General features: G+C 24.8%; 1 pseudogene across 1 annotated transcript; it reads left to right on the top strand.

Moving 5' to 3' along the window:
* Positions 1–4669: 4669 nt before the first annotated feature.
* Positions 4670–8171, top strand: LOC145847637 (pterin-4-alpha-carbinolamine dehydratase-like; annotated as a pseudogene). The gene is made up of 3 exons (XR_014371426.1): positions 4670–4800; positions 5746–5949; positions 7935–8171. The product of XR_014371426.1 is annotated as a pterin-4-alpha-carbinolamine dehydratase-like (transcript).
* The last annotated feature ends 4012 nt before the right edge of the window (positions 8172–12183 follow it).

The following is a 12183-nucleotide window of genomic DNA, read 5'->3' as shown; positions in this document are numbered from 1 at the left end:
TTTAAGAATAAGCTTAAGGTGTAACAAACCCAGCCTGGTTAGGGTTGTTACTCTCAGGGGTAATAGCTTTGCTTCTTTTTTTAGCAATTTGTTTTAAGCGTTTAACTCTACAACTATCTGAATCACTCATAACAACTTTTATTAGAAAATACTAGTAGTTTTACAGTCTGTGATCAAATGTTTTTATTAAACCAAAAGCAAATATGTAACATACAGTAACTCAACTTATAACAACTGATAACACAAATCAAAGCATTCACAATTACTCTTTTACGCCAAATTAAAAGTTAGTGTTGTAAAAATTAAAATCAAAAATAACAAAGGACAATTTGTTACAAAGGTAGTTATTGTTACTTCCGCCCCGTATGGTCTCATGACATGTTTTGTGGCTGGTAAACTCTAAATAGTATTTAAGTAAAATAAGTACTAGTTGAACTTGTAATAAATAATCTGTTGATAATAAGCAGTGTAGTTGATCATCTGAGAAATAAAACAATCATTGACAGTATTATAAATAGCAGTTATCTAAGACAATTTAGCATACCTCTAGCTAACATTAGTATTAGTAGTGTTATTAGTGCTAATTAGTTAACTGCATTTTATAATAAAATTTTTTATTTTGATTTGTTTGAACCATTGTTTTATTTCTCAGATGATAAGCTTAGCTGCTCATATAAATCTCTTCATAATAAAATATTTTACTACTTAAAACTATAAAATTAAAGTTTAACATTTTTAAAAAAATTTATTTTTAATTAAAGCATTTAGTTCAATAATCAAATAATTACTCATTGCAATTAGCGCTGTCACATTATCTATTGCATTAAAATACGAAAAGCATAAAAGTCCTACAAAACGCTTTATTATTTTACAGAAATATATATAAAAAAAATCAACCATCAAAATGAACATTCCTGAGTCAACCACCAGCAACCTGCTTGATTTTGACTTGTCCGAAATCACTGCAATTCTTAACAACCTTAACAGTGGGGCTGACAGAAGTGAGATTGTTTCCCAATTAAAAAGCCTGCAGGAAAAAATAGCAGTGGCAAAGCAGAAGATAGACCGGGTTGACTACATCAGGACTTCAAAAGAATACCAGCAGAAACACTTGGATTGTTTGTTGAAGCAGTTGAAAATAAAAGAGGATATTATTGGAAGGTATCAGAACTTCTTCCCTAATTGTTGAATTTTAAGAGATAGAATGTTGTTTTAGTACAAATTTAAATGTTCTGTGTTATAGTTGAAGTATTTTTTTACTTCTTCCTGACATACTAAAAATTTTGAAATAAATATATTCCAATTTTTTATAGGTGCCAAAGCAAGTTATCTCAATTAAATTGTTTGACTCTATAGAAATAATATTAATCATTTTTTACTAATTTTTTTTTGAAGTTTTTAGGATTTTTCCTCAAAATTTTTTTTTTCCTAAAATTAATTGACTTACTAGAAACTTTTAGGTTTTTATTTTATTTTTACAAGAAACAAGTTAGATATGTTGGTTTTTTCATCTGACTTTACTTTAAACATTCACTTCTACAAATCTGACATTATAGTTAAATTTTATTTCTATTTATGATTGTTAACTAAAACTTCTACTTATTATTTCTAATGTGGTTTTTAGTAAATTTAGAAATTATTATGTTTTTTTTCTAAAATCTGATTTATGCAGTGTTAATTTGTTGCAATAAGTGTGACCAAAGGATTTCTATTGTTGAATAAAAAACAGTTTTAATTTAAAAAACTTTAAGTTTTAGAAGTTTAGTTTTAGGTTATAATTAGAAAAAACATTTTGTTTTTTATTTTGTTATAACAATTTTATTTATGAACTGCTAAAGTTATTATTTGAACTCAAATTATTATGACATTTTATCACCACATTAAACTTGACTTTTTTATTGTCTATAAGCTTTACTAAATTATTTTGTTTTGAGGTTTAAAAATGTATTAGATGTCCTTCCCAAAAAGAAGTTTTTATTTAAAGTGTTTTAGTTAAATTAATTTTGTAGTATAAATGTTTATTAATGGATTATTATTTATTAATGAATATTATAACACATGTTGTAATAGGTTATAAAAGAAAGTAGACAATTATAATGGTTAATGTTAGTTTTTCATTTTATTCTAAGTTTCAAAAAAGCTCAAAAATACATTTTGATAACCTTTCTTAATAAGTTTTAACTAATTTGTAAAAAGTAATAATAAAAATGTTTTTAGTTTTCTTTTGTAAAATAACAAATTTTTACAGACTTATGACTAATATGATAAGAATAAACTGTATCCTTAACAATTTTATACGACCACACATTATCCATGACCTTGGTTGGTTTGTGTTTTTTTTTTGAAGTTTAGGTAAGTTCTTATTTATTACAGTTGAATTTAATTTACTTGAAAGCTATTTAATCCAGGGTTTACCAAACGTTTTAAAAAAGACCCCCTAAACAGAAATTAATAAAGCTGTGGCCCCTCCAACAAGACCACTCAAAAATTACGATTAAAAGCCACCTAAAACTTTTTTCATTGCTCTTCATATCATCAACTCCAGAATATCTAGTGCAAGTTTCAAATTATGACCTCATGGCCCCTTTGTGACTCCTTTGTTCCTCATGGCCCCCTAAATTTATGTCACTTGGCCCGCTTTGGGAAACCCTGCTATTAATGTTTTACTTCAATTTATTTTATCAAATATAACATCATTTCTTAAGTTGTTATATTTACAGTAATGTAACTATAATATATCCATACATTTTTGATTAACTTTTTTTAGCTTTTTTTTAATATCAAATATTTCATAGGCGTTATTTTTACATTTTTTTTATTGTCATAGGAAAAATCAGGAATGTTATTTTCTTGCAAAATTTTACTTGTAACAACTTTATAAAGTTTTCATCATGTAGATTTTCACTAAGATAAAAAATTTAAAATTATTATTCAATATTAAACAACATTATTATATAGATATCTTAAATTGTTTAATAAAGTTTCAATTTTTTTTTCTGTTTGGTTAAGGAAATATTTTTTTTATTTTTGTTTATATATAATGTTAGTCTGTAACTGTTTGATGATATTCTTTTCATTTTAGTTTTTTCATCAAAGAATTATGTTATTTCAAAACCTTTTTTTTAAGTCTTAACTTTTATATCTTTTCCTAAATACGTAATTAAGGTACATGCAAAAACTTTTGTTTTACATTTTGATACTATACAATTGTTATACTATACAAAATGAGATATTTTTAATACAAATTATGAGTATTTGCAGATTAACTAAATTTTTTTAATTCGCCATTTATTTAAAAATTAGTAAAAAATTGATGCAATGGGGACTAAGTATTTCTTGTATATAAATCAATTAATCTTTACCACTTTTTAAAAGATAAGTATATTTTTCATACTTTTAAAGTAAAAGTTAGTATAGGTTTAAGTTGAGATATATACTTAGTTTTGTAAAAAGCTGTTGTTTGTATGAACAATTTACAGGGTTGCTAAAAAACTTGGAACTACCTGGCATTTGACATTTTAGCATAAAATCACCTGTAGTTTTGAGCCAAAATCAAAATAATGAAATTTAGATTAGATACAAAAATCAATGTAAAACATTGTTTTTTTGTATTCATTTTTTTTTAAACTGTATAACACATTTAAAGTAGAATTTCAATATATTTTAAATATTCTGTACTATTTATGACATTTTTTTTTACTTTAAGTTTCATTTTGTACTAAAAAACAAAGAACAAAAATTTGTACTTTTGAAACCTGGAAAAACTTATAAACAACCCTGAAATATCATAAAGATTTTTTTTAGATTTTATATAGACCTGTGAAATTATGTCCCACCTAGGTTTTCTAAGTACCTTTAGGTCGAGCCCTAAAGCTGTGTAAATGTTTGTTGCAAAGTTTAGAATTATTTATTATAAGGAGTATTTAACAGGGTTGTGGTGAAAATTTTGGAATCCTTAAAAAACTTGGAATTTGACAATTTAGGCTAAAAAAGTCTGGAAAAACCTTGAATTTGAGAAATTTTGAAAAAAAAACTAGAATTTTGAGCAAAAATAACTAAAGATCTCGAATTTTGAACAAAAATCACTAAAACACCTGGAATTTTAAACAATTTTTTGTGTGAAGTAGTAAAATTTTTATTTGATACTAAAAATCTATCACAAAACAAATCTATCACATAGATTTAGAAATAATGTTTTGTCATCATCAAAAGTTTTTGTTAGTAAAAAACACATTCAAAGAAGCTTTAAGATGTATTTTAAATGTCTTTATACTATATAACACAGGTTTTTACCTTCAACTTATTCAAACTAAAAATAGACCCTAAAATATGTAATTATAAAAACCTGGAAGAAATTCTGAAAACCTTTAAAAAGTTTTCCAAAAACATTTGGCAACCCTGGTTTGTATAAATAAATAAAACAAAATTCAAGAACAACATTTTTTATTTATTTTAATGTTAAGAATCTGTTTTAACACATATAAGAGTTTGTTTAACATTTTTTAAAAAGAAGACTAAAGTTTTTAATTTGAAAACTCAAAATATTTTTTTTATGTAAGCCTGTTTACTTTTTTTACTAAAAGTTTCAGTGGGAAACTAATTTTGCAAACGTTTTTGTTAAAGAAACAATATTTAAATTAATTAACATTAACTTGATTTTGTTTTCAAGGTTTATTTTAAAAGTGAATTGTTTATATACATAAATTAACCATGTCACATTGGAGCAATTTTATTCGCACCGTTTCAAAAAAACAGAACTTTTCAACAACTCACATTAAAAAGGTTGCCACTAAGAAAAAGGTTTGTCTTTTTTTTTTTTGAATATTAAGATTAAAATGAATCTTTCAATTTAAAATTGTTAAATACCTAACATGCACAATTTTTTTTTTGTAATTTTACAAACTTATAATTTTTAGCAAGACTGTGAAAAATTTTGCATAATTTAAATTTTACAAAAAATATAGATTAGAAAAAAAAAGAAAAAGATATGTACTGTTTTTTTTGACTACCATTTTAATAACATAATTCTAAAAAAAGAGTAATTCATTATAAAATTTATAATAAACCTAAAATATATTAGTTGATGTTTTTTAAAATAGTTCATTTTTGTCAGTATAAAATTCTAGGGTAATAGAATAATCAGTCTATTTAAATTTACTATATAACTTAATAAATGGATTTTTGTTTATTGTTTTTTATATTGTTTATATGCCTTACACTAGAATTAAATTTATAGTGATATATATCAATAAAAATAGGTATTCCTTTCTATTTGTATAGCAATTATTATGGAAGTTATTTTATGAAACTGATTAATTTTTTTTTCAACCTGACAATTTTTTTAAACATTTGGTTTTTTAGAAATAGTTGTTTGTGTGCAAAAAAAAGTTTTGCAACTACTAAATCTTGTAAAATTTATAAACATCATAAAAGTTTTTTTTATGAATTATGATTAGTTTTTAAAGGAATAAAGTTTTTTTTTTCTCTTCTTACAAATACTATATAAGTTATATGTCACATAAAAAAAAGCCGACCAACAAGTTAAAAATAGTTTTTTGGATAATGTAGTCAAAAATAAATCTTATCAAAATCTAATTTAGATTAAAATTTTATTTTTTGTCTTCATGCAAAAAATTACTAGATACATCAACATTATACAAAGTTTCAAAAACCACTTAACAGGTATAGATTGTTTCAAAACAAATACTTGAGTTCACAATTTAGCAGTTGCTTGTATTTTTACAGCTAACCAAACTAGACACTGATGACTACAAAGAACTCATCAGAAAACTGACGAAAATGAACTGGAAGCCAGTTGACAATGGCAGCGCGGTGAGCAAGCAGTTCCAGTTCGTTGATTTTAATGAGGCGTTCGGCTTCATAACGAGAATTGCCATCAGGAGTGACAAGTTGAATCACCACCCGGAGTGGAGTAACTGTTACAACAAGGTTGGTTTGTTAAGTGTTTTTCTTGTACTGAAATAGTCTTGTTGCGATTTTTACAATGATGTTAGTGGCTTTTTGTAGTGACTTTCGTGAATTTGTTTTAAACTTTGTAGACACGTCTTCTTGTTATTATTAAAATTAAGTCTATGATAAAAAACTTGTTACTTTTTTGAATAAAATTTAATTAAACGTTTATTGTGAGATTTTTTGTTATACTTAAAAAAATTAATTTCAAGCAACAATTAACTTTGTAAATTGTTCATTGTTTCAAACGATATTAGTTAAATAAAATTTTTTTAATCAAAACAACTAACTTAATGACCAAACAAATATTTTTTATACTAATAAACACTTTAGTTTCATTGAATTTCAGTGTTCATTTAGTTGTAGTAATAATTTTTAATTTTTTTAAAAAGTAGAAAAAATAAGGTAATTAAATATTTGGTAAACTTATATCATTCAGTCAAAACAGCTCATTTAAAATATTTTTTTAATGAAAGCTTGTAAAGTTATGATGACAAATTACATAAGCTTTATAAAACACATTACAGTATAGACAAAACACACGCACGTATTTAATTAGAGGTTATAACAGCTCATAACTGTTTTGTTGGCTTGTATTAACTCGTTACTTTGTAGCTTTATTTTTAGATTAAATGAAATAGTTTATCAAAGTTTTATGTTTTGTTACTTAATTTTTTATAGTAAAACTTAAAGTTTGTTAATTAGTATAGTATTTAAAAATTATTTAAGTTAGTTTTAAGTTCAAAGACTTGAAGTAAAATGTATAAATATGTTACAAATGATAACTTGATGTGCAAATTTATGATATTTTGTTATTAAAGTTTATAATTTATTAATTTAAGTTTTTATTTTAGACGGCATTTTAGTTTTTAATCTTATTTAGAATTTTATTAATGTTTTTGTATTGTAAAAATTAGTTTTGTTTAAAACAAATAATACGTTGAAATCTGTATAAACGTTATAAATATTTTTTTGTAATGCTATTTTATATATTATGTTTAAATAAGTAAGAACTGTATATTACTAATACTATAAATAAATAAACTTAATCAATAAAAATTACTTGGTAAGTTAGTTGTTTGTGAGTTTATTGTAAGTGTTTAATAAAAAAAAATTGTTGTATACATTTTATTGAGCATCTTATATATTTAAATTAAGTTGATTAATAAATGAATAGTTATTTTAATTAAGTGAGCTTTAGAGTTAAACGTTGTTAAAACGAACTAAAATAAACTTATTCTTATGTGTTGTATTTACTATAAAGTTAGTGTTTAAGCAAATATAGTTAAAATAATTTGCCATATGTCAATGAAGGAGAAATTTTATACTAGCAACAATGTTTATTGATTTGCAATGAATTTAATATTCGTTTATGTTTATCAATTTATTTACAACTTAGAAGAATACAATAATAACACATTTATTATTTTAAATAAAAAATTTAATTTAAATTTTATTTCTTGCATTACATTGAGCTGAACTTGTTATTTTGACATTTGTAGGCTACACTGTTGTTTTCAACTCTGTAGTAGTTTTTAAAAATGTACGTTTTTTTTTTGCTTACATGTATGTCATTGATTACAAAATATCAATTTTATCCAGTGTATTGTATTTGAAACAGTTCAAATATCTCTAAAACTAAAAGTTTGCAACAATATTTTTTTTTTTTGTAATTTGTTTTTATAAGAATATAATGTTGTAAAAATTTGTTAACTTCATTCAAAAGTTCTTCAAGGCTATCAATTACGTTATTCAGTGTTTTATTTTGTGTAAACATATAGCATTTTGTTGACAATTGCACCTAGAATGCTTCATTCAATTTATTTTTCCTTAGTATTAAGATTTATGATTTTCTCCAAATCTTTGAACTTCTAAGCAACGATATTTTTAAACTGCTCTTTATTTCACAAACATAAATTTTCTCATTGAAACAATAATTTTTTATCAAATTTTTCCCCACACAGGTTCACATAAAGCTGACAACACACGACGTAGGGGATTGTCGAAGAAAGACGAAAAACTCGCGGAATTTATCGAGAAAGTTTACAAAAAATGAAGCAACAAAATAAAAAATATTGATCAGTTTCACTGTTGAGGTGCGTGTAGAAGTTTCAATCGATTTTTGTTGTACTTTGAAATTTATCTTATGTCATTTAAAAGGGTTTATGTGTTTTTTCTAAAAGATAAAGTTAACTTATTTTTCATTAGGATGTTTAAAGGCGTACATAGTTTTTATCAAAAAACAGATTTTTCTAAAACCTTCTATTCTTGAAGTATCTCCTATTTTGTACATAGTCTATTATTTTCTAAGTTAAGATTCCATAAAATTTATGTCTTATTTAAGTATTGACTTTTAATTTATTTGTTTCTTTACATGAAAATTTATAGTGTTTAAGTTTAACTATAACACAAAACTTTCAATTATATATATAATGTCAATTATATATAATGTCAATTAGTCTTTGCTTATAATATTTCTTTTTTTTTTTGAATTACTGGTGTTGCTATTTTATTACTTTGTATAATAAGTTTTATTTCTAAAAATAAGTTGGAATACTTTTATAAACAACTAATTTCTTTTTTTTCTGTAAATCATAATTAGTGACAACATATTTTTCAGTTTGTATATTCTTTTTTGATAGAACATGACAAAAGTTTTTTGTGTTATAAAGTTTATTTCTTAACAAATTTAAATTGTATTTAATCAAATTTATACGAGTAGATGTTTACTATGTTGCGCTTAATATTTATTTTTTTGGTTTAGATAAGTTTCAGTAAATTACTAGTATGACAGTTATATAAATAAGAATAGTTTTGAACCATGTTAAATATGTTCCAAACCTTGTCAACATTTATTTTTTGCCAACACAGATCTTTTTCCTCGTAAACTTAAAGTTTGCTTTCGTTTGCTTTCACAAAAGTACGATTGTACAAGTCCAAACAATATAAATCAGAGTTTTCAAAAAAACTTCTATAAACGTACCCTTGGCAGTTGTTTAAAAAATAGTCGCCCCCACTCTTCAAAAACTATCCTTTTACTAGATAGTTACCCATTTACTTTTCAATTGCCTTACTAGTTACTGCCCCTTATAGCCAAAATTATTTACTTTAGGAAAACCTGGTATGAAGTTTTATAGTGTTCTAAACAAACATTGCTGCGTATATTTCTTGACAGACGTATTTTTGGTCCGTTTAGAATATTTGGATGGATGAAGACAGATACTAAAAGCTCCAGAATAGACGATTTATCTTTATATTTCGATTGTATAAAATTATTTTTAGTCAAAATAAAATAAATCTTTATTAATGAAGTTAGATATCCCAAAAATCAGGGAAAAGGTTGTCAAATTATATTTTAGCTGTATTTGCAATCAAGCTCTTTTTTTAAGTCTATAAGTTATTATAATTTAATAAATTGTTTATTGCTGAAAACATTATTCCTGGGACCTGTTTAAAAGATGTTTCAGTTATCAAGTCGTACACATGGAAACAGATTAGTTTCTTGTCCAGGGAAAGTTTGGGTTTTCATACTAATAATATTTACTTGAACTTCATTTTTTGGTTGCATAAAATAAAACACTTGTCTCAATTATTAGGCTGCCAACAACCTTTAAAATGCAGGGATGCTTAAAACCTAGACGTTGATCAATTAGGCTAAAAAACCCTGAAATTTGAACAATAATCACTATAAACTTTGAACTGTAAACAGTTATTCAGGTTAAGTAGTAAAGTTATCACATTTTTAAACCTTAAACTTGACTTTAAATTAAAAATAGACTCAAAAGCGTGTATATTCTGGAAGAAAATTCTCAAAAACCAGTAGCAGCCCTAAAAACGTTTCTATAACTAAATGCTATTTAGCAAATAAAGCATATTACTAATTTTAATATATTTGAGCTAAATAAATTAATTTAAAAAAAATTACACATTATCAATAGAGACGCGTTTATCAAGTTGGTACAACTCTCAGCGCATCTCATTTGTTGTCCAACTAGCAGTTTTTTGCTTAACCGTACTGAGCGCAGCGTTTTTAAACTTTTATGGCAGTGTTTTCTTAAAACTTCTTTGTGCTGTTGTGATATACATATAAAAATAAAATTTTTGTTTATCAAATCTTGGTTGTGTTATATTGAGTCGTTAATAGTTTAGAATTAAGAAATATTTCTAATCATCAGCAATCTCAAAAGTTTCAAACGTTAGGAAATACTGCTTTTTTATTATATTTTTCTAAATAGACACTGTAACGTTAACACTAGCACTTCGTCTTACATGACACTCAATGAATAACATTTCAATAGATCTATTTTTTTAATGCAGCGACAAACATTGTTTTAATACTACTATTGTCCATAAAGTGAACCTAGGAATAAAAACCTAGATCAATTAAACAGAGACACACATAACGAAAAAATAACAGAAAAAGTTCATTTGTGTAAAAACAAAGAAAACAACATATTTTGTTATAAAATTTATAAATTAACATAAAAAGCAAAAATTTTAATCACAAACTTGTATTTTATTGTTCATTGAACGACAAAAAACACGCTTAAAATTTTGGTCCAAAAATTTGGTGTACGTAAAAACCTTTCGGTTATCGAATTGTTCACCAGAACAGTTTGACGTCATGTACAGGATGATCAAACTTATTTACGCTTTGGTGTAGAACGATCAACATGAAATATTTAAATGCATTGACTAGCAACAAAAATAAAAACTTAAATGCCCCAAGCACATGAACATTAGACTGGCCAGATAAATAATCATTGAAAAAGGACTCATCATTAATAAGCGCAGCTGAAAAAATTGGACTAAGCTAAATCTTAAAATTAAATTGATGGTTGGTTAAAATCATTTGTTAATTTTACTAACATACCTTATATTTAAACCAAACTTTTTCAACTATAATCGAAATTCTTTAACTTTTCTGCAAGCAAATAATTTAGTTGGATGTTTGTTCCCAAATTTTAACTAACCGATTAAAAGCAACTATGCCAAGCCTCATTATTGGAATGATGTTTGCATGAATTTTTTTTTTCCACTTCCTCTCAGTAAATAGTTAGTTCTATAATGTTCAAAAGTTAATTAAATATAAACTTTTATTTTAAAAAAGTAATGAATTTAAATTCAAGTCTCCCGTATTCTAAAGATTAATAAGGATATTTTAAAGTTTTGTTAATCTATCAAGGTAAGACGTATAAGATATTGAAAATTAATCTGGTATATTTTCTTCGAACAGATTCTATATGTTCAATATATTATTTTAACTATGGACACCAGATTAGTGTGTTATATTCTAACTTAAGACAAATGTGTATAAGTAACAACTTTTTAAGGATGTTTATATCCGTAGACTTAAAGCTCTTAAAAACTTTAAAAGATGTAGTTGATGCAATTCGGTAGAGGTAATTACAACGGTGATCCAAATTAAATTTTTAACAACAAAAATTCCAAGATCCTTAAGCACTTTATTTGAATATAACTTTGTATTTTATATTTTAAAGTATAAAAATTATATAGTAGTAATATTTTGAATATTTAGAACTTGATATACACTAGGATTTAAATTTAATTCTTTTATTTAACCAATTTTAAAACTTATCTAAAGAACTCCGTAAAATTTTGTTCGGTTGGCTAAAAACTTTGGTGTCATCTGCGAAGAGTTTAATGTTGCTGCTAACATCGATTTCTGAAGCTATATCATTTATTTAAATAACAGTGGGCTAATAACCCCTTCTTGAGGGACTCCACTAAAAATAGTAAAAAATTCTAAAAATATGTTATTAGTTACCACTTTTTGAGTTCTATCGTTTAGAAACTCTTAAACCAACTAACTAGACTGCTTTTAATTTTGTATTGCATCAATTAATTTTAAATGAGAGACAGAGTCAAGAGTTTTTCTTTTGATATCTGTGTATATTACCTTAGTAGATTTATTGCTTAAAAAATACACCAACTAATAGTTAACTAATCTAATTATTGAAAACAAGATGCTTGGTTTAGGAAAAAACCAAGTTGTTTAGGTTATTTGAAATAATTCACGATGTTTACCAGCAAAAGCTAGAGATGATAATTTTGAAAAGATACATTTGTAACGAATTCGCTTTGAAAACAGTGTGTGCTTTTGACAACTTTCCTGGAAAACAAGTACAATTTTTTTTCTTAAGATCAGTTTAGTTTGTATTTTATTTTTTAAGTTCGATTTGTACATGTACT

This window comes from Thalia democratica, unplaced genomic scaffold (genome assembly GCF_965202585.1).
Source record: "Thalia democratica unplaced genomic scaffold, ktThaDemo2.hap1.1 HAP1_SCAFFOLD_1014, whole genome shotgun sequence".
Lineage (NCBI taxonomy): Eukaryota > Metazoa > Chordata > Thaliacea > Salpida > Salpidae > Thalia > Thalia democratica.
The sequence above is the reverse complement of the archived record's forward strand: the minus strand, read 5'-3'. Positions and strand labels throughout refer to the sequence as shown.